At 43.1% G+C, this 23,517-nt stretch overlaps 1 long non-coding RNA gene and 1 pseudogene across 1 annotated transcript; both read left to right on the top strand.

Annotated features, from left to right (window-relative positions):
• The first annotated feature begins 2,648 nt into the window (after window positions 1-2,648).
• On the top strand, window positions 2,649-22,913 carry LOC144323111 (uncharacterized). Its single transcript, XR_013388645.1, has 3 exons — window positions 2,649-3,195; window positions 4,510-4,664; window positions 22,817-22,913. It is a non-coding gene; the product is annotated as an uncharacterized LOC144323111 (long non-coding RNA).
• On the top strand, window positions 12,196-13,357 carry LOC144323110 (large ribosomal subunit protein uL10 pseudogene; annotated as a pseudogene).
• Window positions 22,914-23,517: the final 604 nt, after the last annotated feature.

Genomic DNA, 23,517 nt, shown 5'->3' with positions numbered 1-23,517 from the left:
GAGAAATCTTTTTGGAAATAAAGTTATCTGTGATGTTGGTAAAGGGCCAAATGCAAAAAAAAAAAAAAAATAGTTTCAAGGTATTTATATTTACATTCATATGTCAGCACAGCTAATGTCTTCATCCATAACAGATGCTGATTATTTGGCCCCAGACTCAGCCTCGGTGGACCTGCTGCTGTGTCAGCTCACATGTGCCCCCTCGTTCCCTCCTTCCCGATCATTCCACTAGCCTTGCTGACTATCCATGGCTGAGGTTTGCGTGTTTTCCCTGCTCGAAGGCGAAGGGTAACTTCCAACCATGTTAGAGAGTTCCAGTCACTGGCCTTTCCTGAAAACTGCCCTTAGAGTTCTTCTTTTCCCTAATCTTACGCAGTCTTGTCGTCCAGAATGAGTCTCTGTGTGCTTTCCCGGCACCTGTTTAACCCAGAGGGTCCCTTGTACCCCTGCCCTTGGCTGGGGATACCTGCCCCTCCCAACGTCCCACGTCTTCTCTGAGCCGGGCCATGCGATCCGTGGGGAAGCAGGTGGACTGGGGGGGCGGGGGGGGCGGGTCGCCTCCAGGTGATCCAGACTGAATCTGGGCTTGACAGCGGCACCAACCTGGAGGCTGCGGCCAGGACTGCCAGTCTAACCGCCCCCCATCCCTGTCGGGCCCTGCGGGGTGCAGCTGCCTGGCCGGCCACAGGCGCCCCACCAGCATTTCACTTGCCTTTGGAGTAAGATGGGCCCAGACGGCAGGAGGTGATTGCCGCTCCCCAGGGGCCCGCGGGCCTGCACCTGTCCCCGGTGCAGCCTCGAGCCGGGTGGCAGACAGCAGGGCCTCAGGGGAGCTGCCCCCACCACCCTGTCACTGCAGCTTCACATCCGCTTCCCTGATCATCGCACGGCTTGGAAGCGTGGGATCCAGGCCCAGGGCTGAGGACCGGTCTCGGGGCAGCAAATCCCCAGCAGAGGGGGGCTCCGGGGCAGACGCCGGGACAGCACGCCCACCGTGACGGCCACCAGGCTGTGCCGAGCACCGGGTGCCCCAGGGGCGGGCGCCAGGCCGGAGGGGCCCGGCCAGCCTGCGGAGATGGATGACCGTACCCGCCGCATAACCTCCCACTGCAGCTTTTATGGGAAGGTTTGACAAACGACAGCAGCGAGAGGAACACGAGAGTGATTAAAACCAGCCCTCGCCGAGGCGGAGATAACTGTCCTGGGGCTTGAGTCCCCCAGAGGCCCCTCAGTCCCCCCCCAAGCCCCGCCACTGCCTTGAGTTTTCCAGAACCTTTTTCATCTAGTCACGTCTTGCCCCCTCTCCCTCTACTGCTCCTCGTTCACAGTCTTGTTCTTTGGCCTCAGTTTACCCAGTGGACTCCAAGCAGCTGGCCTTGGATGGGAGTCTTCATTCACTCAATGCGTCAAAAATGCTCATCAGCTTGCTGCCCAGTCAGGAATTTTTGGTCTATATTTACCAGAACGTTCCCCGAAATCCTTCCAAAGAACCTTTCCTCTTGAGGGAAATCACCTGCGTCTCCTATTAGAAACAGATTCTCAGGCCTCCAAGGACATTGACTGAATCTGAATTTTCCAGGGAGAGGGTGGCCTCTGGAGAGATGGAAGGAATCCTCATCATCCAAGAGGCCCGGAGAAACTGCTGGGCTTTGTCCTGCCCCGGCCCTCGCAGCGACTTGGCTGCCTGGGGTGGAAGAAGTCGGTTCAAGTCTCTGATCTCTGAGCTCTTCCCCTGATTAGTCTGGAAGCTTCTGTCAAACTAAGATTCCAGCGGCCATCCATTAACGGGATAAAGTCCATCGAAGGCAAAATGACAGGGCCCATCCTCGGTCATGCTGATGTGTCAAGCCGGACCCCATCGGAGCGACTACAACCAGAGGGCTGTGTCCCCAAAGAAGCCAGGATGTGGTGACAAACATCAGGAGGCCTTGACGTCAGCCAGGAAATGAGTTTTGCTCAGGAACAGGCCGTCCCCAACTTGGTCATCATGTTCTCTGCAGCATCCAGAGCTGTGGGGTCACGTCACCCTACCTGCTGGTGAGGACAAGTCTCTAGTCGCCTGCAACACACTCACTGGCAGGAAAATCACTGAGCACAGCCCCGGACTCGAGCGTGTCCTGACCACAGCTTCCTGGAGCGAGAAAACCATGGCAGCGTCTGCCCATAAAGCACCTTGAGAAGAGCACGCGTGGGAGCCCAGGCCTAATACACCAAGTGATTGTCAGAAATCAAGGCCACCCTCCCCGGGACCCCGGGCGGAAGGAGATACAGGCCACCCTTAAAAAGCCTTTCCTTTGTCTAGTCGGCGAGCCCGGGAGAACCATCACTGGACTTAGAGACCTCGCTGGCCTCGTGTTTATCTTTCCTGCACAAACTTGGTGGACGATGCGAAGCCCGGCCGACACGAGGGCTGGCCCGCGGCCTGTTAATACCAGGCCTTCGAAACAGGCAAGCGAGTGACTCCCACAAACTCAACCTTCCCTCCCCCCGATGTTCCCACGTGCTTTCCAAATGCTCCATTAGGCCTAATACCCTTATCATCGGGGCGTCAGGACATTCCCAACAACAAACCCACGTGGGGAGAGGCAAGAGCACTGAGGCAGCCCCCCCCACCCCATCACACTGGCCCCTGGGACAGGATGGCACAGCCGGGTCCTGAGTATCCTTGTGCAGGGTTCTCGGGAGGCCCCAGGCCGGCTACATGGGCAACACCTGGGCGAGATGCCTCGGTGACCGACCGACCGCTCATACTTCAGAGCCCTACAAGGCAGGCCAAACCCATTTGAAACGACAACTGTCACTACTATAAACGCGCGTGATTGCTCCGGGAGGGGGTAACGTGATGCGCTGGAGACACGGGGCGACCACAGCCCTGGGCCCGGCTCCTTGCACCAGGGGCCAGCCGTTGGTGACCCGCCTCCGACCGAGGGTCGAGAACCATCACCCAAGGAGATCCAAAGAAGGAAAGCTCCACGGGGACAGAATGAGCCTGGCGTTACCTGTCTAGCTTATGACCTTTTCCCTTTCTTTCCTTTTTTTTTTTTTTTTAACTGTCCTTCAAGGGGGCTGAAAAGCAATTTTCATGCTACGGCTCTAAATATCAGTTTATCCCTCTGACAGGGTTCTGAGCATGCCCAGTAGGGATGATTTAACACCGCGCTGATGACTTGCAACAGAAGATCGTCCTGTGAGAAGGTGGGCTGCCGCAGCTAATGGGCTCTTGTTTCAAAGGGATGCTGTGTGTACATTACCAGCGGATGGAGAAGGTGCGGAAAGGCCCGGGCAGCCATTAGGAATGGAGTGTTGTTGATGATGAAAAGGCACTTTACCGGTGAGGGAATGGTGGGAGAGAGAAGGCTTATCTGTCTTTTTGATTAGAAATGCATGCTTCCTTTCATCATCTGAGCTGAAAAATTGGCTTCTGCTCTTGGTTTATGAAACCATTTTTCTTTTTCCTTTCTTTCCAGGTTTGCAAACTGCTTAATAAATTAGTTACTGTGAGGTACATGGGTGCCACAATAACCTTAGAGGCTTTTCCCAAATGCATCCTTAATATTTTATAAGTATTTAAATAGATTTATTCAATTTGAGCGGGCTGATTTATTAAAGCTGGCATTCGGGCACAAAAAGGGGGTTCTATGCAGATGAAAGCCAATCACAAGAAATTTAAGAGGTGCTTCGGAAGTTTTTTCTTAGGAATTAGGGCAAAACTTTTGGATACAGCTAATTGAGCGAACCGGGTAAAGGAATCATCAGAAGCTTGGAGGGTTGAAATGGAAGCCTCAGGCCTGTGGTCACCCGGGGTGTTCTGAACCGTTCATTCATTCGTTCATTCATTCATTCACCCATCCAACCAGTGTTTCGGAGAGTAGTGGGAGCTGTGCTAGGCATTCTCTTCAGTCCAGCTTTAAAAGACTATACTAGGACCAAAACTTGCATCTTTATAGCTCTCAGCCCCAGGAGGACAACAAAAGTCAAGTCGTCTTGTGTCTGGTTTTCTGAACTGCAAATGAAAGAACGACACCCCTCTTCCCCCCCTCGCCCCACCCACCGGCCCTGCCCAACATTTTTGGCCTTTAAGTGTGGTTCCTATCTCCAGCAAAAAGTGACTCGAGTGTCCTAGGAGTTCCTGTGAGGGTGACCCCATGTCGGCAGGTGTGCGGAGGCCGAGCCCCTCAGCCCGCCGGGCTCTGGGCCCGCAAGAGCCCCTGTGCCCCATGCTGGAACCTCAGTGCTTCCAAAGACCACTCGGAGCCCCCGCGCCTTCCAAAAAGCAGATTCTGGTTTCCAGCAGCATCAGACGCTCATGCACACTCCCTTGCTGATAGTCCAAAGCAATCTGCGAAAAGCTGAATTCTGTTCTACCAAGAAAGAAGAAAAAAAAAAAAAAAAAAAAACGAAGGCAGGCCTGGAGATTTATATCAGGTCACAAAAGCTTCGGAGAAAGTAGTCAGAATTAAAGAGAACATAAATCATCTTTTCAAAATATATTTTTTTCTTATTTACCAGATTTCTACACGCAGAATATTCGTCAAGTATTAAATCTAAATAGACATCCAATCCTAAAGAGGATGAAATATGTGAGAAAGTACACGATGATCAGTCTCGAGCAGCATAGCAGATAATGCCCCCGTGATACTTTGGAGACCGTGTGAACAATTAAGGTAATTATCCATACTAAAAAACTATTTTATAGAAACGGGCTGCAAAGAAAAGAACCACATTAGGGTCTAAACGATGAGAAAGCAGCAGCCACTCGGGCAGTCGTTCAGAGGCCTTACCTTTTCTTTTCTCCACTACTATCTGTTTGACTAAGAGAGCTGAAAATTATACCATTTGTGTTAGAATCAAATGCAAATGGAATAATTGTCCCTTCTCTAATCAAAACACATTTGTGGATTGAAATACCACATGGGGCAATTTTCAGTTAATCATGGATGTTAATAAATATGACTCTAAGCTCATAAACAAACATTACTTTGGCTAATATAATATAGGAAATTATTGTTAAGCTTGATCAGACATGTAACAAAACTGAACTTTGCAGAAAGTCGGCAAATTAACCGTCTGAAAATAGAGACGCGAACCAGCGGTAATGAAAGATTAGATTTAGCTAAAATGCTTAGACAAATCGTGCATTAGCACTAGGAAATATTTAAAGCTGGCTTTGCTGAAAATGGAAAATATTAAGTACTGTCGGAGTATTAGCTTCTTTAAAGAGCAAAGAACCAGATGCTTAGTGATTGGAGATTTAAAAACTAGAAAATCAGGTTTACCAAAATCAAAGTCACCCAGAGCCTGAATTATACCAAAGCCTCTAACAACAAACGGTATTTTCAAGTGAAATAGAAATATTTAGTACTCACTCTATTTCCATCACTGAGCTTAGAAGCCATTTTGAGATTCCTTAATGTTAGTCTTCCCTAAGTATAAAATATGTATTTATTTTGGTCACAAAATACCACAGTGGCTATAAAAGTATCCCAGTCCTCTAGAAGCCCAGGGCTAGATTCAGGCCTGCAGAGGGACTAGTCAAGGAGAAGCTGATGATACCACTTCCACCTTCAAAGAAAAACCCTGAGCTTACACCACAAACTTGATACATAGGCCAGGGCCAAAATATCTTCTCTCCAGATCTACTTGTTTCAAAATTATAACATGTTCCTCCAAGCTGAGCCTTTCGCATTTACGGGAGTGGGAAGCTTCCACTTGCTTCCGAGGAAGCCTAGACAGCCTGCTATTGGGTCAAGAGCCTGCCCTGGAGAGAATGCAGTGTGAGAGGTTTTTTTTTTTCCAGTTTTATAGAGAAACAATTGACATGTGTCACTGTATAAATTGAAGGAGTACAGGCCGGCGGTTTGATTTACATGTGCTGTGAAATGATTGCCGCGGTAGGTTCAGCTAACATCCATCATCCTACATGGGCACCAGAAAAAGAAAAGGAAAGGAAAGAAAAGAAGAAGAAAAATTTCTCTTTGTGATGAGGACTGTTCGGATTTACTCCCTTAACGATTTCCTGTCTGTCCTACAGCAGCGTTCACGGCGGTCCCCACGTTGCGTATTACATGCCTCGGGCTGGTGTGTCCTCTGACCAGAAGTTTGCACATTTTGGCCACCTCCTCCGTTTCCACCTTCCCCTCACCTCCACTTCTGGCAACCACAAGTCTGTTTTTTTTTTCTACGAGCTTGTTTCTGTTTTTGTTTTAGATTCCACATTAGGTGAATCGTACAGTATGTCTTTCTCTGTCACCCCCATCTTACTTAACAAATGCCTTCAAGATCCATCCATGTTATCACACATAGGATCCCCTCATTTTTTTATGATTGAGTAATATTCCATTGTGTGTGTGTGTGTGTGTGTGTGTGTACACCAATTTATTTACCGATTCGTTCATTCATTCATTCATGGCTGCTTAGGTTGTTTCCAGGTCTTCCTATGGGAGTACTAACATCTTGTCAGGTCAGTGTTTTCATTTCCTGTGGATATATTCTCCAAAGTAGAGTCACCAGATCATACGGCAGTTCTCTTTTTAATTTTTGTGATTTTTTAATCTTTTCCATAGTGGCTGCACCAATTTATGGCCCCACCAAGAGTGCACAAGAATTCCCTTTCTCCACATCCCTACCAGCATTTCTTGTCTCTGGTCTTTTTGATGATGACCATTGGAATAGGTGTGAAGTGGTATCTTCCTGTGGTTTTAATTTGCATTTCCCTGATGACTAATGATGCTCCACTTCCTCTCATGCATCTGTTGGCTCTTTGTATATCTTCTTTGGAGAAACATCTACTGAGGTCAAACCTTGGTTAAAATTGGGCAATTTAGGTTTTTTGGCTATTGAATTGTAGGCATTAGTCATATGTTTTAGATATTAATCCTTTATCAGATGTATGGTTTGCAAATATTTTTCCTGTTCTGTAGGTTGTTTTTGCACTTTGTTGATAGTTTCTTTTGTTGGGTGGAAGCTTTTTAGTTTGAGGTGGTCCCACTTGTTTTTTTCTTGTCTCTTGTGCTTTAGGTACCATATTTCAAAATCATTGCCAGAGTTCATGTCATGGAGTATAACTGCTATTTTTTGTTTAGGAGTGTTATGTTTTTAGGTCTAGCATTTAAGTCTTTAATACACTTTGAGTTAATTATTTCTGAGTGGTATAAGGTAGGATTCCATTTCCATTCTTTTGAATGTTCAATTTTCCCAGCACCATTTATTGAAGAGAACACATCTTTTCTCTGTTGAGTATTCTTGACTCCTTTGTCAAATATTAGTTGGCTATAAATGTGTGGATTTATGTCTAGTCTCTCCATTCCATTCTCTTGGCCTGTTTGTTTTTATGCCAGTACCATGCTATTTTGACTACCATAGTTTAATGAGATAGCTTGAAATCAGGGAGTGTGATGCCTCCTGTTTTTTTCTTCTTTCTTGGGATTTCTTTGATTGCATATAAATTTTAGAAGTGTTTTGTCTGCTTCTGTAAGAAATGCCATTGGAGGGGCACCTGGGTGGCTCAGCAGTTGAGCATCTGTCTTTGGCTCAGGGCCTGATCCTGGAGTCCTGGGATCGAGTCCCACATTGGGCTCCCTGCAGGGAGCCTGCTTCTCCCTCTGCCTATGTCTCTGCCTCTCTCTCTGTGTGTCTCTCATTAATAAATAAATAAAATCTTTAAAAAATGCCATTGGTATCTTGATATGGATTGTACTGAATCTATAAATGGCTTTTCATAGTATTGACATTTTAACAATACTAATTCTTCCAATCCATGAATATGAGATAATTTACCATTTATTTATGCCTTCTTTGTCTTCTTTTATCAATGTCTTATAGTTTTCAGAGTAAAACTTTCTCCTCCTCGGTTAGGGTTATTCTTCAGTATTTTGTTTTTGATGCTATTGTAAATGGGATCAATTTCTTTTCTCTTTTACAGAAAATCCATTGTTAGTGTCTAGAAACACTACTGGTTTTTGTATGTTAATTCTGTATACTGAAACTTTATTGAGTTCACTGATTAAACTTAACAGTTTTTTGTTGAAATTTTAGGATTTATCACCTGTGAAATTATTTCCTCTGCAATAAAAAACAATTTTACATCTTCCTTTCCAATACTGATACCTTTTATTTCACTTTCTTGTCTGACTGCCTTAGCTAGGACTTCAAGTACTATGTGGGATAGGAGTGTTAAGAGTCAATGCCTTGGTCTTATTTCTGATCTTAGGGAAAAAGCTTTCAACCTTTTACCATTGAGTATGATAGCAGATGTCAGCTCATCATATATGTCCTTTATTATGTAGAGGTAGGTTCCTTCTCTGCCTAATTTGTTAAGAGTTTTTATTATGAACAGAAGTTGAATTTTGTCAAATACTTTTTCTGCATCTACTGAGATGATCATATGATTCTTTTCTTTTGTTCTATTAATGTACCACACTGATTGATTTACATATATTGAACCATCCTTGCATCCCAGGAATAAGTCCCACTTGATCATGGTGAATGATCCTTTTAATATCCTGCTAAATTCAGCTTGCTCGTATTTTGTTGAGAATTTTTACACCTGTATTCATTAAGGATAATTGGCCCCTATAGTTCTCTTTTTTAGTCGTGTTATTTCTCGTTTTGGTATCAGGATAATGCTGGCCTGATAAAATGAATTTGGGAGTGTTCCCTCCCTCCAGTGTAAGGAAATGTTGACATCTAAGCTTTAGGAAGAAACAGCAATATTTTATGTATTACAGCTATTTTTTTAATCTCCGGGTCAATCTTCAGATCAATCTCTACATATCTGTGAAACTAAGTATAAAATCACACTCTATACATATAACCAATGCAAGACTCCATCTGAAAAATTCCAGTAATAAAGGCCAAAAATCAGCCCTTCCTTTGATTTATTTAAGTAACTGTCACTCTTCTCCACTTGTACAAAAATGTAGATCTAAGTCTAGAAAAGGAAAAGAAACCTTGAGTAACTAGTCAGTGAGTTCATCCAAGAAGGCCAGTTTCAATATGTGTGGCATCTTTCTACAATCTACCTTCCACTTTTTAAAAATTCCAATATTGTCAAGTATGGCAATCAATACATATGGCTAGTGAGAATAATAATTGTGTCTACTTACCAAATACTACGTATTTATAAGTCTTTGTATTTGTGTTGATTTACCTTATTAAAAACTCTTACAACAATTCTCTAGGGTAGGTACTGTTTTTAATCCTCATCTTTTAGATGACAAACCACAGCTTAGAGAAGATAAGATACCTATCCTGATTACTGGTACAGTTGGGATTTGAACCCAGGCAGACTTCAGAATTGCTGGTGAGGATTAATGAAAGCATAACCTTTCAAGCACATGTTGTCACTATTCTGAATTTCTTACATTAAAGGGATCCCTGGGTGGCGCAGTGGTTTGGCTCCTGTCTTTGGCCCAGGGCACGATCCTGGAGACCCGGGATCGAATCCCATGTCGGGCTCCCGGTGCATGGAGCCTGCTTCTCCCTCTGCCTGTGTCTCTGCCTCTCTCTCTCTCTCTGTGACTATCATAAATAAATAAAAGTTTAAAAAATAAAAAAATAATAAAAAAAATAAAAAAATAAAATATTCTGTGTAAACCAAAATTATAAAAATGTGCCCTTTCTACATTTTATATAATAAAATAATTATCCCTATTAAAAAGTAGAACTTCTATCTTTTAGGTTTAGGTTCACAGCTTGTTGCTCTATCTTCTCCATTTTCAAGGAAATAGAGTAAAAGAAATATTTATCATGCTGTGGGTCCTTGACTGAATCCACTTGCCCTTCTTTCGTACTGAAAACCAGACTAAACATTTCTGGATGTCTACATTTTAAAATTTCTAACAGTAACGAGTAAACTCTACCTAGGGTACTCTGACAAGACCTCCACATTGTCAGCAGGCCTCACATTCTACTGATTTGATTGCACCAGTGTACTCATGGTCCAACCCTTTCTGGGTCCACCCATCCTTGGATCATTCTGATATACAGTCTGTGTAAAGCACTCACTGTTTTTGAAAATCACTGTTGGACCATCAAGAAGGCAATGAGCTTTCAAGACGTAATATCTTAAAGGAACCTATAAATGAAATAGGTCAAGGATGAGGCACATAAGTGGCTGGGAAAAAAAAATCTACATTTAGTTTATACAACTTCAGCTCCCTGTCTGTTCAGATTCCATATAAGGAATAGTAACTTTTCAAGCAAGCAGGCCTGGACATATTTCTTGGCCTTATAATTCTCACAGTTCTAGACATTCCAAGGTAGAGGGTCATTCAAACAGAGTTGTAATTTCTTGTGTATATTTATTTCCAAAGTATCTTATGCATAGTTTCCCAATGAAATCATACATGGAGGCTAGGGGAATGCTAGCTGGGTTATTTTTCAAGCATGCCTAGAAGAAGCAGTCAAAAGAACTGCTCTGTCCTTTTCAAGAAAAAGGGCCAGACTTGAGCTGGATTACTGCAGCAAGAGCTTTGACCACTGTGCAGTTCACTTGACCTGCAGCTTTTGTCTTGAAGATGATGTAAGCAGAGAAGAGAGAGGAAAGACATTCATGAGATTTAAAGAATAAACTTCCCTATGGTCACTTAGGAGAATGACATGCATAATACACACGTCAGACTGGTGAGGCAGTAATAAGAGAGTTAGTCCAACAAGAATGTTCTGAGAGGCCAACCATCAGCAGTCAAGGGTCTCCTCCAAATCCCAACCACTCACCAGCAAAGCACACTTGAGTGCACTACAAACTGCCTTAGTGCTTTGATGGCCTTATCTGAAAGAGGTAAAAGAGGTTGGACAGACCAAGATGGCAGCATGTTCTCAGATCTAGTCGCTACTAAAAATCAGAAGTCAAGTATTTAGTATTTGTTTTACTGTACTTAAAAATAACCAAATGATATATTTATAGTTTTATGTCTCTAGGTAAAATTTAAAAGGCAGGACACCTAATGAAATGAGGAGGTTTTGAAAATCTGCACAGATCCAGGGATGATCATTATCAATTCCCAGATAATGAGAATGGTTTAGTCAAAAGGCAAAATGATTTAAGGGAAAAGTGGATGACTCTGTATTCATTCGACAAATATTTATTTCTATCCATTCATTCATTCAGCCCTTACTGGACAGACATTCCTCTAGACACTTGGGATATATCAGTGAATGAGACATTAATCCATGCCCTCCTGGAGCTTACATTTTCATGGTGAGAGAAACTCACCATTAAACATTAAAGACAATAAATAAGAAAACTTTCCTGTAAGTGAAAGCATGTTAAGTGGTAGGGAAGAGAGAGATAATTGAATGGACTGAGGGGATCAGGAGTTTCGGAGTTGGGGGCCAGCACAGGTTGCCCTCTTAAATACAGGGTTCAGAGTATCGCCCATTGAGAAGGTGAGGATACTTGAGCAAAGACTTCTAGATGAGGGAGCTAGCTATGCAGATCTATGAGGAAGAGCCCAGAGTTTGAGAACAGCAGGTGCCTGTAAAGACCATGGTTCCTTGCCCCAAGAGGCATGAGAAGCTATTGCAGGGATTTTCCCCAAAGAAAACTATGACCAACTATGTTTCTAAATTGAGAAACTGTATTCCCCAAATGTTTCCTTGGACAAGTAAGGTATGTATGTATGTAAATACAGTCTCCTATTCTTAATAATACTACTGAACACTCATTGGGCACTAAGTGTTGGTTTTCTAGTTGGAAGAATTTAGAACAGTCTTGCTCTGTCTAAACTCATTTACCCTTTAATCCTAAAGCTGAAATCAGGCATTTGCAGAATTAGATTCTACTGGCATTTATCAACTATCTGCTTCTGTGCCAGAAAAAAACTGTGTCCATCATAATTGGGAATAAAGGATACAAGCTGAGAAGTGTATAAAACACACATTGTAACTTAATCTCCTTCAAGGTGAGGCTTCTCATCTGTTACACAAAAGAACATCTTCTATTTCTGAAAGTTTGGTGATGATTAAATGAGCAAACACATCAAATACCTGGAACGGTGTGGGGCTCACAGGTAGTCACTTAACTAACACTGCTTATCTTTCTCTCAAATCGATGGAAGATGTTACTGTTTTAAAATTAAACTAACATGAGGCCAAAGGGGTGCCCAGTTTCCTACTGGCGAAGTAAAGTGCTATCCCCATACCATCAGCAGAACAGGATTTTTAAAGAAGTTCAGAAAGAAGTTTAAGCCTCCTCTCTCCAGACATCCTCGTGAGAGTGACATCGTCTTTAAACCCTGCGTGGCAATCCCTGACGCACCACCGCGATGCCCAGGGAAGACAGGGCGACCTGGAAGTCCAACTACTTCCTTAAGATCATCCAACTTGTGGATGATTATCCAAAATGCTTCCTTGCGGGAGCAGACAATGTGGGTTCAAAGCAGATGCAGCAGACCCGCATGTCCCTCCGCAGGAAGGCTGTCGTGCTGATGGGCAAGAATACCATGATACGCAAGGCCATCTGAGGGCATTTGGAGAACCCAGCACTGGAGAAACTGTTGCCTCATATCCGGGGGAATGTGGGCTTTGTGTTCACCAAGGAGGACCTCACTGAGATGAGGGACATGCTGCTGGCCGATAAGGTGCCAGCTGCTGCCCGTGCTGGTGCCATAGCTCCATGTGAAGACACTGTGCCAGCCCAGAACACTGGTCTGGGGGCCAAGAGGACCTCCTTCTTCCAGGCTTTAGGCATTACCACTAAGATCTCCAGGGGCACCACTGAAATCCTGAATGACGTGCAGCTGATTAAGGCCAGAGACAAAGTGGGAGCCAGTGAAGCCACACTGCTGAACATGCTGAACATCCCTCCCTTCTCCTTTGGGCTGATCGTCCAGCAGGTGTTTGACAATGGCAGCATCTGCACCCCTGAAGTGCTTGACATCACAGAGGAAACTCTGCAGTCTTGCTTCCTGGAGGGTGTCCGCAGCGTCGCCAGTGTATGTCTGCAGGTAGGTTACCCGACTGTTGCATCAGTGCCCCATCCTATCATCAATGGATACAAGCGGGGCCCGGCTTTGTCTGTGGAAACTGATTACACCTTCCCACTTGCTGAAAAGGTCAAGGCCTTCTTGGCTGATCCATCTGCATTTGTGGCTGCTGCCCCCATGGCTGCTGCCACCACTGCTGCACCTGCTGCCGCCGCAGCCCCAGCCAAGGTTGAAGCAAAGAAAGAGTCGGAGGAGTCGGACGAGGATATGGGATTTGGTCTCTTTGACTAATCACTAAAAAGCAACCAATTCAGCCAAGTTTATTTGTGAAACACGGAAATAAAGGCTTACTTCTCTTTAAAAAAAAAAAAGAAGTTTAAAATGTGCTTGGAATATTTGGAACCTTTGGGGGCAGTCAGAAATTAAAGTCAATCAAAGTGCATTGAGAGTACAGGGTTTCGTATGGAATTCCCAACAAGAAACTCTAGTACAGCTCTAATGTGTAAGTATTATTCAACCCTCACTGAAGCCTACAGGTGGCAAATAAGGGCAAAATAGTGACTGAAAAGAAAACTTTGCTCTTAAGTGACATTTCTGGGAGACTATTCTTAATTATATTAGACAGAGTCTACACACAACGTCACCTGGTATAGGAACGCTTAGATGTAGTCACTTCCTTCTGCTGTTGACTTTGATCAAACTACTTAACTTGCTGGGCTTTCAGAGGGAGAACAGTCGAGCATGCACAGAGTACAGAGATATTTGGGTGCAAAGGATCCCCAAAGTTGCATTACATAAGCAGCTGCCACTGTCCGCAAGTAAGATCAGCATGGAGGTCATTGAGAGAGACTTTAGGTCAGGTCCCCTGGGTCCCCAAAGCTGGGCCCATGGCCAGTCAAAGACAGCCTTGAAAGACAGGACCTGGCACGATTGTATGTGCTCAGCCATAATGCAGTCCGCCTTCTGCATGTGTCTGGCTGCCCTACCCACCGTCCAGCTTCTGACCCCATCTGCTTATTTTGCAAGGGCCGCAAGATCCAAGATAAGCCGTGGCTTAGAAGCATCCACAGAAGGCTGCTTTGCCTGAAAGCTAAGATCCAATGGAGCCTGGAGGCAACACAGCTATGATGCCCAATTAGCTGGGAGTTCATTTTGCAACACAATCCCCTTTACTTGATGTACTTTCAGCATTGCTTACGAACTATATCCTACTTAGGAGTATGAACTCTCCAATTATTTGCCTTACATTATGAATCATTTATCTAGTCAATCTAATATTCTTCCCTTATGCATCTTAATACTTCAATTAACTATTATGAGTCATTTGTTATTTGTATACCAGAAAACTGCTTTCCGAGTTATTACTTATTGGTCATAATCAATTAGGGAAGTTTTTAGAGTATGGTTGTCTTATATAAATATACTGGTAAAGTTCAGCTCCTATGATTTCTGACAATTAAATTGTTCTGTCACTTGGGGACTCTCATTAATCTCAACTTGTCATCCTTGTTTATGCAGGTTATAATGGGCTATGTGTGTAAGTGAAACGAGATGCTAAAAGGCTTTGGCTTTTTAACTCTTTGATGAAAGTAAAATTGAAATGCTTTCTTAGAGTGGTGACTTTGATTTCTACAGTCTGAAGGAAATGTGTTCTAGACAGTAGCCCATCAATTCCACCATAAGCCCCAGTGATCTTTATGTAGGTTTCTAATGAAGTGGCTAGAAAAAGATGAACTGGCTCCTAACCACCCGGATTCTTGGAATTTGTACATCCAGAAAAGGAAATCACAGAGAAAAAAAAATCCAATTGTGCCATTCCTCATCTCTACTGGCCAACCTCTGAAAGCTCTAGGTATAACTATAACATACGTGAGTAGAAGGGAAGAATCATCAGAGTGGTCAGAAAGATCCTGGGGAAAAATTTAGATGTCAAGTACCATTGACGATGATTTGATCCATGGCAGGGATTTAAATGCAAGGAGTTGTGGTGAGGACTACTACAGGATTAGTATTAAGATGTAATTTATTGGGCATCATTATTTATGATGTGAAATATGCAAACAGTGCATTAATTAAATGCAGGTGTCCCTACCTTTAGCAAAACCTCTGACAATAATTAAATTATACAAAATAACCCAAGTCAACAGATTAGAAATCTGAACAGAAATCTAAGAGCTTTAATAAAGTCATAAATCACTATAAAGGAAATGGTAGATATTATTACATTGAGACTGAGTCTTGAAAAGAATGTGTAATAATAGAACTGATGAAAAACGGATCTGAAATAGAATTGTAAGGAACAAGGGGAGCTCATATGCCTAGATGAAGCTGCTAATCAGAAACTGGTTTGAGAAATAAAAATCTGGCAAAAAAAATACTTTAAAAAGAAAAGAATCCAGATTCACCACTGTTGACTTCCCAGGAACATTTAATGGTCTCATATTTGTTGAGTCGCATCACTCTGTGATGTTAAGCATGGTGGAGAGGGGCCAAGTTTGTTCTCTGGAAAAAGCTTTAGTGACTCCGAGTCTCCTGTCTAGTGTAATACCTTAGGACCCACTCCTGAAAAGCAGAAAGCTCACTGCTGTGCAAGAACTTTACTTCCAGGGTTGGAATAGAATCACTACTTAGGCATCAGACATCCTTAATTATGATTCTGTGGTTCTATTTTTACTATTCTAGTCTCTCCTATCCATAATGCCACCCGTGCCTTTCCCGTGTAAATACAGCTGTCGTTGACTGCTTCGGATGGGCCAAGCACTGCACTGCATTCTCATTTATCTGCACGACTCTTGAAAGTAGATAATCTGATTATACCCTTTTTTATAGACGGATAGGGAGTTTCAGTAACTTGCTCAAGGTTAAGTCCAAAGATGTCAACCCAAACTGCCTTCCCCTAGACCCTGGCTTGAACCACTCCACTGGCATGACTTCCTCCCCGTGCCTAATTCATCCTTAATGCCATGTCAACCATTTCTCCATTTACCCCTGTGAATCAGAGAACCTTAAATGCAGCTGAGTCATCTGAGGTACCAATTCCTTGAGGGCAAGGACTGCATCTTGTTTACTTTTAAATGCATCCCCCATGCCTAACCCAAAGTAGTTATTGATAATGTCAGAGGAAGACAGTGGAAGAAAGAGACACATGAGAAGAAGGTATTCCTAAACTCAATGACTTGTTACGCCAAGCTAGCATAGGAGGACATACGATAAGAGAAATGCAATGGAGTGCCAGTTAGGAGGCAAGGTGCTTTGTCCCACTCTTCTGCTGGTGTACTGATGTGCAAATAATTTAGTTTATCTCGGACTCCATTCCTCATCTATAAAATAAGGAGTTGGTCCACCACTTGATCCCTTGCAGCCCCCACATTCTCTGATTTTATATTGATTTCAATAGTGTTTCTTCCCAACCCCACCAGTCACCATGATAAACCTGCCTTGCACTAAAACCCCTTCCATGTACCAAGCACTTTGTATACATTATCTTCCTGTGATCCTCATAACAACTCTGCGAGGATAGTATTATCGTTCTCATTCAGCAGAGAAAGTAAAGCTTAGCAGGTTTACAAGCTCAAGGTCACGCGGTCAGTGAGTGCAACTGAGGCAACCCTGATCTCATACATTTAGAAATTTACAAGTCTACCAGAACTTGAGAACTGTTAAAACTCTTAGCTAAATGGCTTCTTAGAAAGCACAAAATACTATCCCGTGACCCTGAAAAGTTTCCAATGTGATTTCCTCAATCAACAGGGATCTGGGACTTGAGAAGATGAAACAATTACCGAGATGTGATTTTTTTGGAATTGCCACATTCGTAGTCACAACTGCGTCTCTAACCCTGGGCAAACATCTCACAAAAACATCAGATCACTGCAAACCTGTCAACACTTGGCCGTCTCCACCATCTCTCCTAAGGCCAGGTCCCAAGAGTACTTTCTGTCTGTACTATTCGGTTGTCACTTAATCACACACTCTCTCATCTAGGCTGTTGCTTCGTGTGCCTTACTCTTGCCTTGCCAACACAAATACTGGTTCCTTAAGGACAGAAACTGAGCTTTATATTTCTTTCCAGCCTTACAGTATCTACAGCAGAGTTGAACTCATTAAGTGATCCTCCCTTTCATTCAACTTATTCATCACATTTTCAGCAGGGGATCAATCAGTGTGCGCTTTCTCTGCCCCCATTCTTGTGTCCTAAAAGCACCAGCAACAGTTCAGCTGTTACTCAACTGCAAACCACCCCAAAGTGTCTCCAGAACCACACTGTGCTGCTGAGCCTGGCCTTTGATTGCCAAAAATAACCTGGTGCCAAGGTGAAGAATGTCAGCTACGATGCCTTCTGCCTTCCAGGAAAGGGTTTGATTCCTGTAGAGTGCTTCAGGTGATGCCGTTCTGTATCAGTCCAGGGATGGTAGGTTTAAAATCAGGCCCAAGAGAGAGGAGGATTAACAGAATCTCCAAGGTCCCAGGGAATCCTGCCAATTCCTTCCCCATGACTGGCCTACTCCTGTCAAAAGCTGAGATCATTGACTTAAGATTCCTTCTACTCAGCAATATGGATGATTCCGACACCTGACTTCTGGTTTTACAAATACTGCACCACAGAAAGCCCTTCAGAAAACTCATGATAGCAGAACCCAAATTTTTCAAAATGTATCATCCTGAGAGCATCTCTCTGCCTGTAGAGCAAATGGAGCTTATGTAAAAGATCTCGATATCCCTTTAAAGACCATGGACTTTGCATAACAGAAAAGACATAATCGTTGACCATGAAACTCACCCATCTTTGCAGGAACCCCTCTACAGGGTGATGTGCTTTGCATCTTCCAGGAAATGTGCTGCAATATGGCATTACACAGTCGTCGCTCAGGGCAAAGCTGTTTGATTTCAATAACAAAATTCAGAGATATTTTCAAGATATACCCTGAAGTATTAGAAATACTTTCTCCCAGACATATGGAAAGTTGAAGCGCAAAATATTAAGATCTACTATGGAAGTTGTAAGATAATTTGTATTTTCATTCACCCAGAAATAGCTGTTAACTGAAAAGAGAAAAATAACAAAGGAACCATGAACACTCAGTAAAAAATAGCTACTACACGCTAAGGCACCCTGTGAGCCAAGCTCCCTTATAATGTCCTTTTCATTTAATCATCACAAAGACCCTCCGAAGTAGGATCTATCCCCATTTTGTACTTGAGACTTAAAGCTTCAGACACCTCCAGTAATAACACCATTATTAAGTGCTAGTACGAGTATTCAAATCCAGATCCCACCCACTCCAAGGCCAGGCTGTAAATCGCCAAAATTTAGTTTATGTGTCCATCCTGGCAGAAGACTGGACATTCAGAGCTGATCTCGGAATTTGATGTGTGTGACGAATGAAATTGGAAGGATGAGGGACAATTGCCAACTTCCCTAGATAGCTCCATTTGGCCCTGCTGGGCAGGTGCAGTGGGTCCCCTTAGATTTGCTAGTTAAGGGACAGTACATCAAATAAGGCTAGAGTCAAAGGGGAGGGTAGAAGTGCTGACTTTGAGCATGTTCTCTGAAAGTGCTGTTATTTGAAAAAGCTGTACAGTGTCAGAGCTGAGCAGAGATCCAGCTGTGAATAGCACTCTGCAGAGTGTTGATAGAATCTGGGCTGTCCAGCTGTGAAGGGCCCGGAAGTGCTTGAAGAGGTGACAAGCACCCGAGCCCTCCCTCAGCCCTCCCCGACAGCTGTGGCCATTAACAACAGAAGCTACAGAGACTCACTGCAGCCAAAAGCCACAACACTATACTCTCAGCCTTACGCCTTGTCGGGAGCCTTAAACCACCTCCACCAATCACAATAGAAAAAAAAAAAAAAACAGCTGCCCCAAGACAACAATGGCCCTGACATTGGGCCACAGTAATGGCCTAACTCCATGAGGAGTATCAAACCAGAGAAATCCTTCCTTGGGCTCTTGCCAGCGCCTCTACTTTTGGTCAGGGGGTAGAAGGTGAAAATGGGCTACAGTTGGCTTGTCATCCGGGGATAGGGTAGAAAATGACAACAATGTGATGTAGAGGCATCAGCAGGGGCTTTGGAGTCAGTGGAACCTGGGTTCAAATTCTGATGCTTCTGTGACTTAGTTATGCAAACTTGGAAAATTGAATAAGCCCACCAAGCCTTTCTTTTTTCACCTTTAAAGAGAGTAATCGTAATTTCCTTTTAGAGTTATAGCAAATACTAAATGAGATCAAACATAAATCTCTACACATGGTGGATTTCCAAAAGTATTAATTTTCTTTCCTCCTGCCATGCATTCAGAAAGGGGCAGATATAGCAATTTTCTGCTAAGAAATCTCATGGGTTGGGATTTCATCTGTGGGTGATGTGATGAATAAAGTGAGGACTTCCAACAGTAGCAACCTTTGAATTGGTATTTTGCCCCCGATGAAAACTATATTCAACATTGGCAAATACAGAAGTTTGTATGTAAACAAAAAGGTTTAGAAACTGTGACCTCATTTTTACCTGCAAAGATTCTACTGTCTTTCAAGTCCAAGTTCCATCACCATGTACACTATCAATATCTCTGCTCCAAGGGGCAGAAAACCAAACATAAATTGGTTTAAGCTAAAAAATAAATATAGGGGTCAGGTAGCTCAGGAGTCCAGTTCAACCTCAGTTCCAGATTGATGAAGACCTCAAATGATGTCAGCATGATCCAGCCTTCTGCCCGGCTTCTCTGTGCTCACTACATTTGAGGATCTGCATAGTGGCCCACACTACCTTCAGACTCCCTTTGTTGAAAAATCCAGCAGAAGAGAGAAATGGCTTCTGGGATGGGTACATACACATGCACACACACATATTCGAGGCCCAGATTGGGGTTTTTATATTTATTGGCAGATCCAACTCCAGCCAGGTGAGTGGGTTATAAGCATTAGCCTGGCATGTGACGCCTGGGAATAAAGTCAGCTGGCACATTGGCTGAGAATAAAGAGGCATGATAATTTCAAAACAAATTGGGGTTACACAAAATCAGTGTAGGTACCCCACTGAAAAACCAGCAAATGTCCACTATTACATTCTAGCCCCACCGAATGATGGCCTTTATGTCCTTTCCATGTTTACTAACTTCTCTGGTGCCACTCACACAGTGCTTATTACATGCAACTTTGTAGTGTAAGTTAATGACTAGTGTCTCGAGGCCAGAGGCTATTTTAAGTGTGTTTGTCTTTGTCAACATTGTCTTTCACAGTGCCTTGCCCGCAGTGACTAAATTGAGGGAATTTAATAGAAATTAATGAATTTAACATACATAAACATTGAAAGTGAATAATTGAAGTCAAAAGTTGAAATAGTTGACCTGTAGAAGAGATTAAGAGGAAACAATGTTAGAATTATATGGTTTCTGGGGGAGAGGAAGAAAAGGAAATCGAAGGTCCTTTATTCAAAAATTGCTGTCAGAAATCCCCAACTTCCTTAAGGAATTTATTAAGGAGATTGAGAGGGTATATTGCTCAGAAATACCAAATACCCTCTGTGGAAAAGAACCCTGAACTTTCCAAGTCAAACCATCAAGATAAATAATTAAAGGAAAATATTCCAAAAGGTGAAGGAGGAAGGTGAATTAATGGGAATGGAGAGGAGAGATAGGAGACAAAGGCTCTGAAAAAAAGAAAATGGTTTTCGGTCAATCCACCAAGAACTTAGGAGAATAAAAAATTGCAGATAAGAAAGGCGAATTCACTGTCAAAATTGCCCCCAAAAAGTCTGTTTGTAGGATGAGATCTGGTCACCATCAAATCCTGTCTGGAGGAAGTCCTCATAGCATGAGCCTGAAAAGTTGATTAAGTCTCTTAAATACGACCACACTCTTTCTTAATTAACCTCTGGGCTACTGGGTCGCGGAGTGTAGATTGCTTCTCTTTTATTAGCAATCACCAATTCTACCTTGTCGGGATTGCACAGAACACAAACAGGTACAAGCAGTCCGTTACAGCCTCATTGTTGACAAAGGTATTTCAACTGAGAATCTCCTTGTAGGAGAAGTTAAATGTGTCTTGGGTCAGGAGAACATTTGGCAAAATAGAGCAAGAGGCAGCAAACTATGGCCAGTGCGCCATGTTCAGCTGTTTTTGTAAAGTTTTATTGGCATATGCCCATGTCCGTTTGCTTAGTATTGTCTAATGGTTGCTTTCTGTTCCTGCAAGGGCGGAGTTGAGAAGTTCCCCTAAGGATCATACAGTCCAAAGAGCTTAGAATATTTATCATCTAGACATTTACAGAGTCTATAGACCCCTGCCACGGGAAACAGAGCATCCCCGGCCACCAAACCCGAGAGTGGCTTTTCTACCCATTCTCAAGGAATCAGTCACATCAATGGCAAAATGGCAGCAAGCTGGTGTGTCAGCATCAGCTTCAGTAAGACTTGTGGACTGTAAGGAGAGAAAGCCAAGGAGCCTGACAGAGAGCAGCAGGCCTGGTTACTGGGTAGAAGGTTCAGCCTTCTCGGTTGAGAAACCAACAGGGGGCAAGATGGGTGAGGGGGCAGGTGCACGTCAGGCCTCCTTGGAGAAAGGGGGGGGGGGGCAATTAGCAAAAAAACATCCAGTGCCTATGTCTGCCTCAAAGTGTTTCTCTTGCCTGTTACTGCTGCACATTTGAATGTTTTATTTCTTCAACCCTCCGAGCATTACCAAACAGTTATTATCTGAGCTTCTAACAAACAATTATTCCAGCTCCTAATTTATATTTCAATCATTTTAACTACTGATCTTATGATCACATCCAGGCTCTGATCACATTAGTGTCTATTAACTATGCAGCAACCAATAAAATCTGCATGAGAGACTTATTCCATATATACTCCCTTAGCACAATTTATTAAAATAATGTAGACTATTAACATTTAAACTAAATGTAATATATATATTTAATATAAAAATTCTCATTACTGTGATTAATAAAATTTTTAGTGTAAGCTGATATTTAGTTAGAGAAAATGAACAAGTTAAGCCGACTGAACTATTTCAGTTACATTAATTTAATTAAATATGACTTTTACATTATGTAGGATTAGGTACATACCGCTGATAATTCTAACATATTTAAAGAATCAAAAAGTAGAATTCCACTATCAAAGTTACAGTCGAATCGCCAAAGGTTGTTTTAGATGAAGCGTATTAACCTCTCTCACCGAAACCCCCTCACTTTTCCAGAAATGCTCTCAGGAATTACAGAAGCTGAAAAGTAGTGCAGTAATACTACACTATTTTTCTCCTTTACAAATCTCATTGTTTAGGCTTTCCCTGTTGAGCTGCTCTAGGGCCGTGTGTGTGTGTGTGTGTGTGTGTGTGTGTGTGTACAGTAGAAAGAGGCAGAGATAAAGACAGAGACAAAGAGACAGATCTCATGCTGGTTTTTTAAAAAAACCATCTCCATTTATATAGAAACATTTCTGGAAATAATGTGCTGGTCAAACTCCACTTTCCTCCCTGTGGGCTGTTCCATGTCAACACCCTGACCTGGGCTCATACAACTGCCCTGCTACTTCCTAACTTTGCAAACTGGCCAACAACTACTTCAGCCCACTTTCTCCATCAGTAAAATGGAAATGAGAGTTTGTGAGGATAAAGTGAGATGAGTCAAAAAAACCACCTACCTTCTAATGGCTGTCCCTCCAGAGCTGGGTCTCTTTGCCTCTGAAAATGTTATGCTTTATTATTCCAAGTGCAATCTAATGGCCAGCATGGCTGAATTATCTTTGCATTCCAAAAATGTTTCCTAGATGGCCACATGGCCGTGAATCCATATCGTTGCTCTTTTCTGCACTCTTTATCTCCATCTTGTTCTGCTCTGTCTTCTGTGTTGACAACATTTCCCTGACAGCAAGGTTGTCCCTTGACCTTTCAGGGCTAAAAGGTAGAAGGAGAGACTACGTAGAGCACTAACATGGGGCTCTGGAGGATCTGGGTTGAGTCCCAGTTTACTTGCTACATGGCCTTTAGGTAAGTCTTCAGTCTTTTTAAGTCTCAATCGCCAAGCCTGCTAAATGGGTATGGCCAGTAATAACACCTACCTACAAAGTCGTTATGAATACTGAATTATTACTGCAGATTAAGTGCTTGAAGAGTGCCTGGCTCATAGGATGAGCTCAATAATACCATCAATGATATTGGGCATAGTGATTCCTAAAACAGAAACACAGCTCTTCTAGAGGCTGGGTCATGTGTTGGTGGTGAGTTCAGAGCTTGAGGAGACCCAGAGACATTTCTGTAACTACCAGAGTATTGGGAGCTGTAAAGATTCAATTCTCTAGAAGGAAGAGAGGATAGGATGAGAATAGGATACCCCACCGTTTGGCTCACGTGGTTTATTTCTAAAGGGTCTGCTTGATAATGACTGAAATTTCTAGCATGGCTAGATTTAGTCACTTTCAGAGAGCAAAATAAGAGCAAAAAGAAGAAAACCTGCCCCTAAAATCTCCCACTCTCACAAACACACCAAGAATCCTGATGTTTGATGGTCTGGTCTCATACCCAAACTGCGGTACTCCTGCCCCTGCTACTAAGGGACAGGATGATGTGAAAACAAAATGCTGACTTTCAGGCCTA

This window comes from Canis aureus, chromosome 11 (genome assembly GCF_053574225.1).
Source record: "Canis aureus isolate CA01 chromosome 11, VMU_Caureus_v.1.0, whole genome shotgun sequence".
NCBI classification, from domain to species: domain Eukaryota; kingdom Metazoa; phylum Chordata; class Mammalia; order Carnivora; family Canidae; genus Canis; species Canis aureus.
Note: the sequence above shows the minus strand (reverse complement) of the source record. Positions and strands in the feature narration are given on the sequence as shown.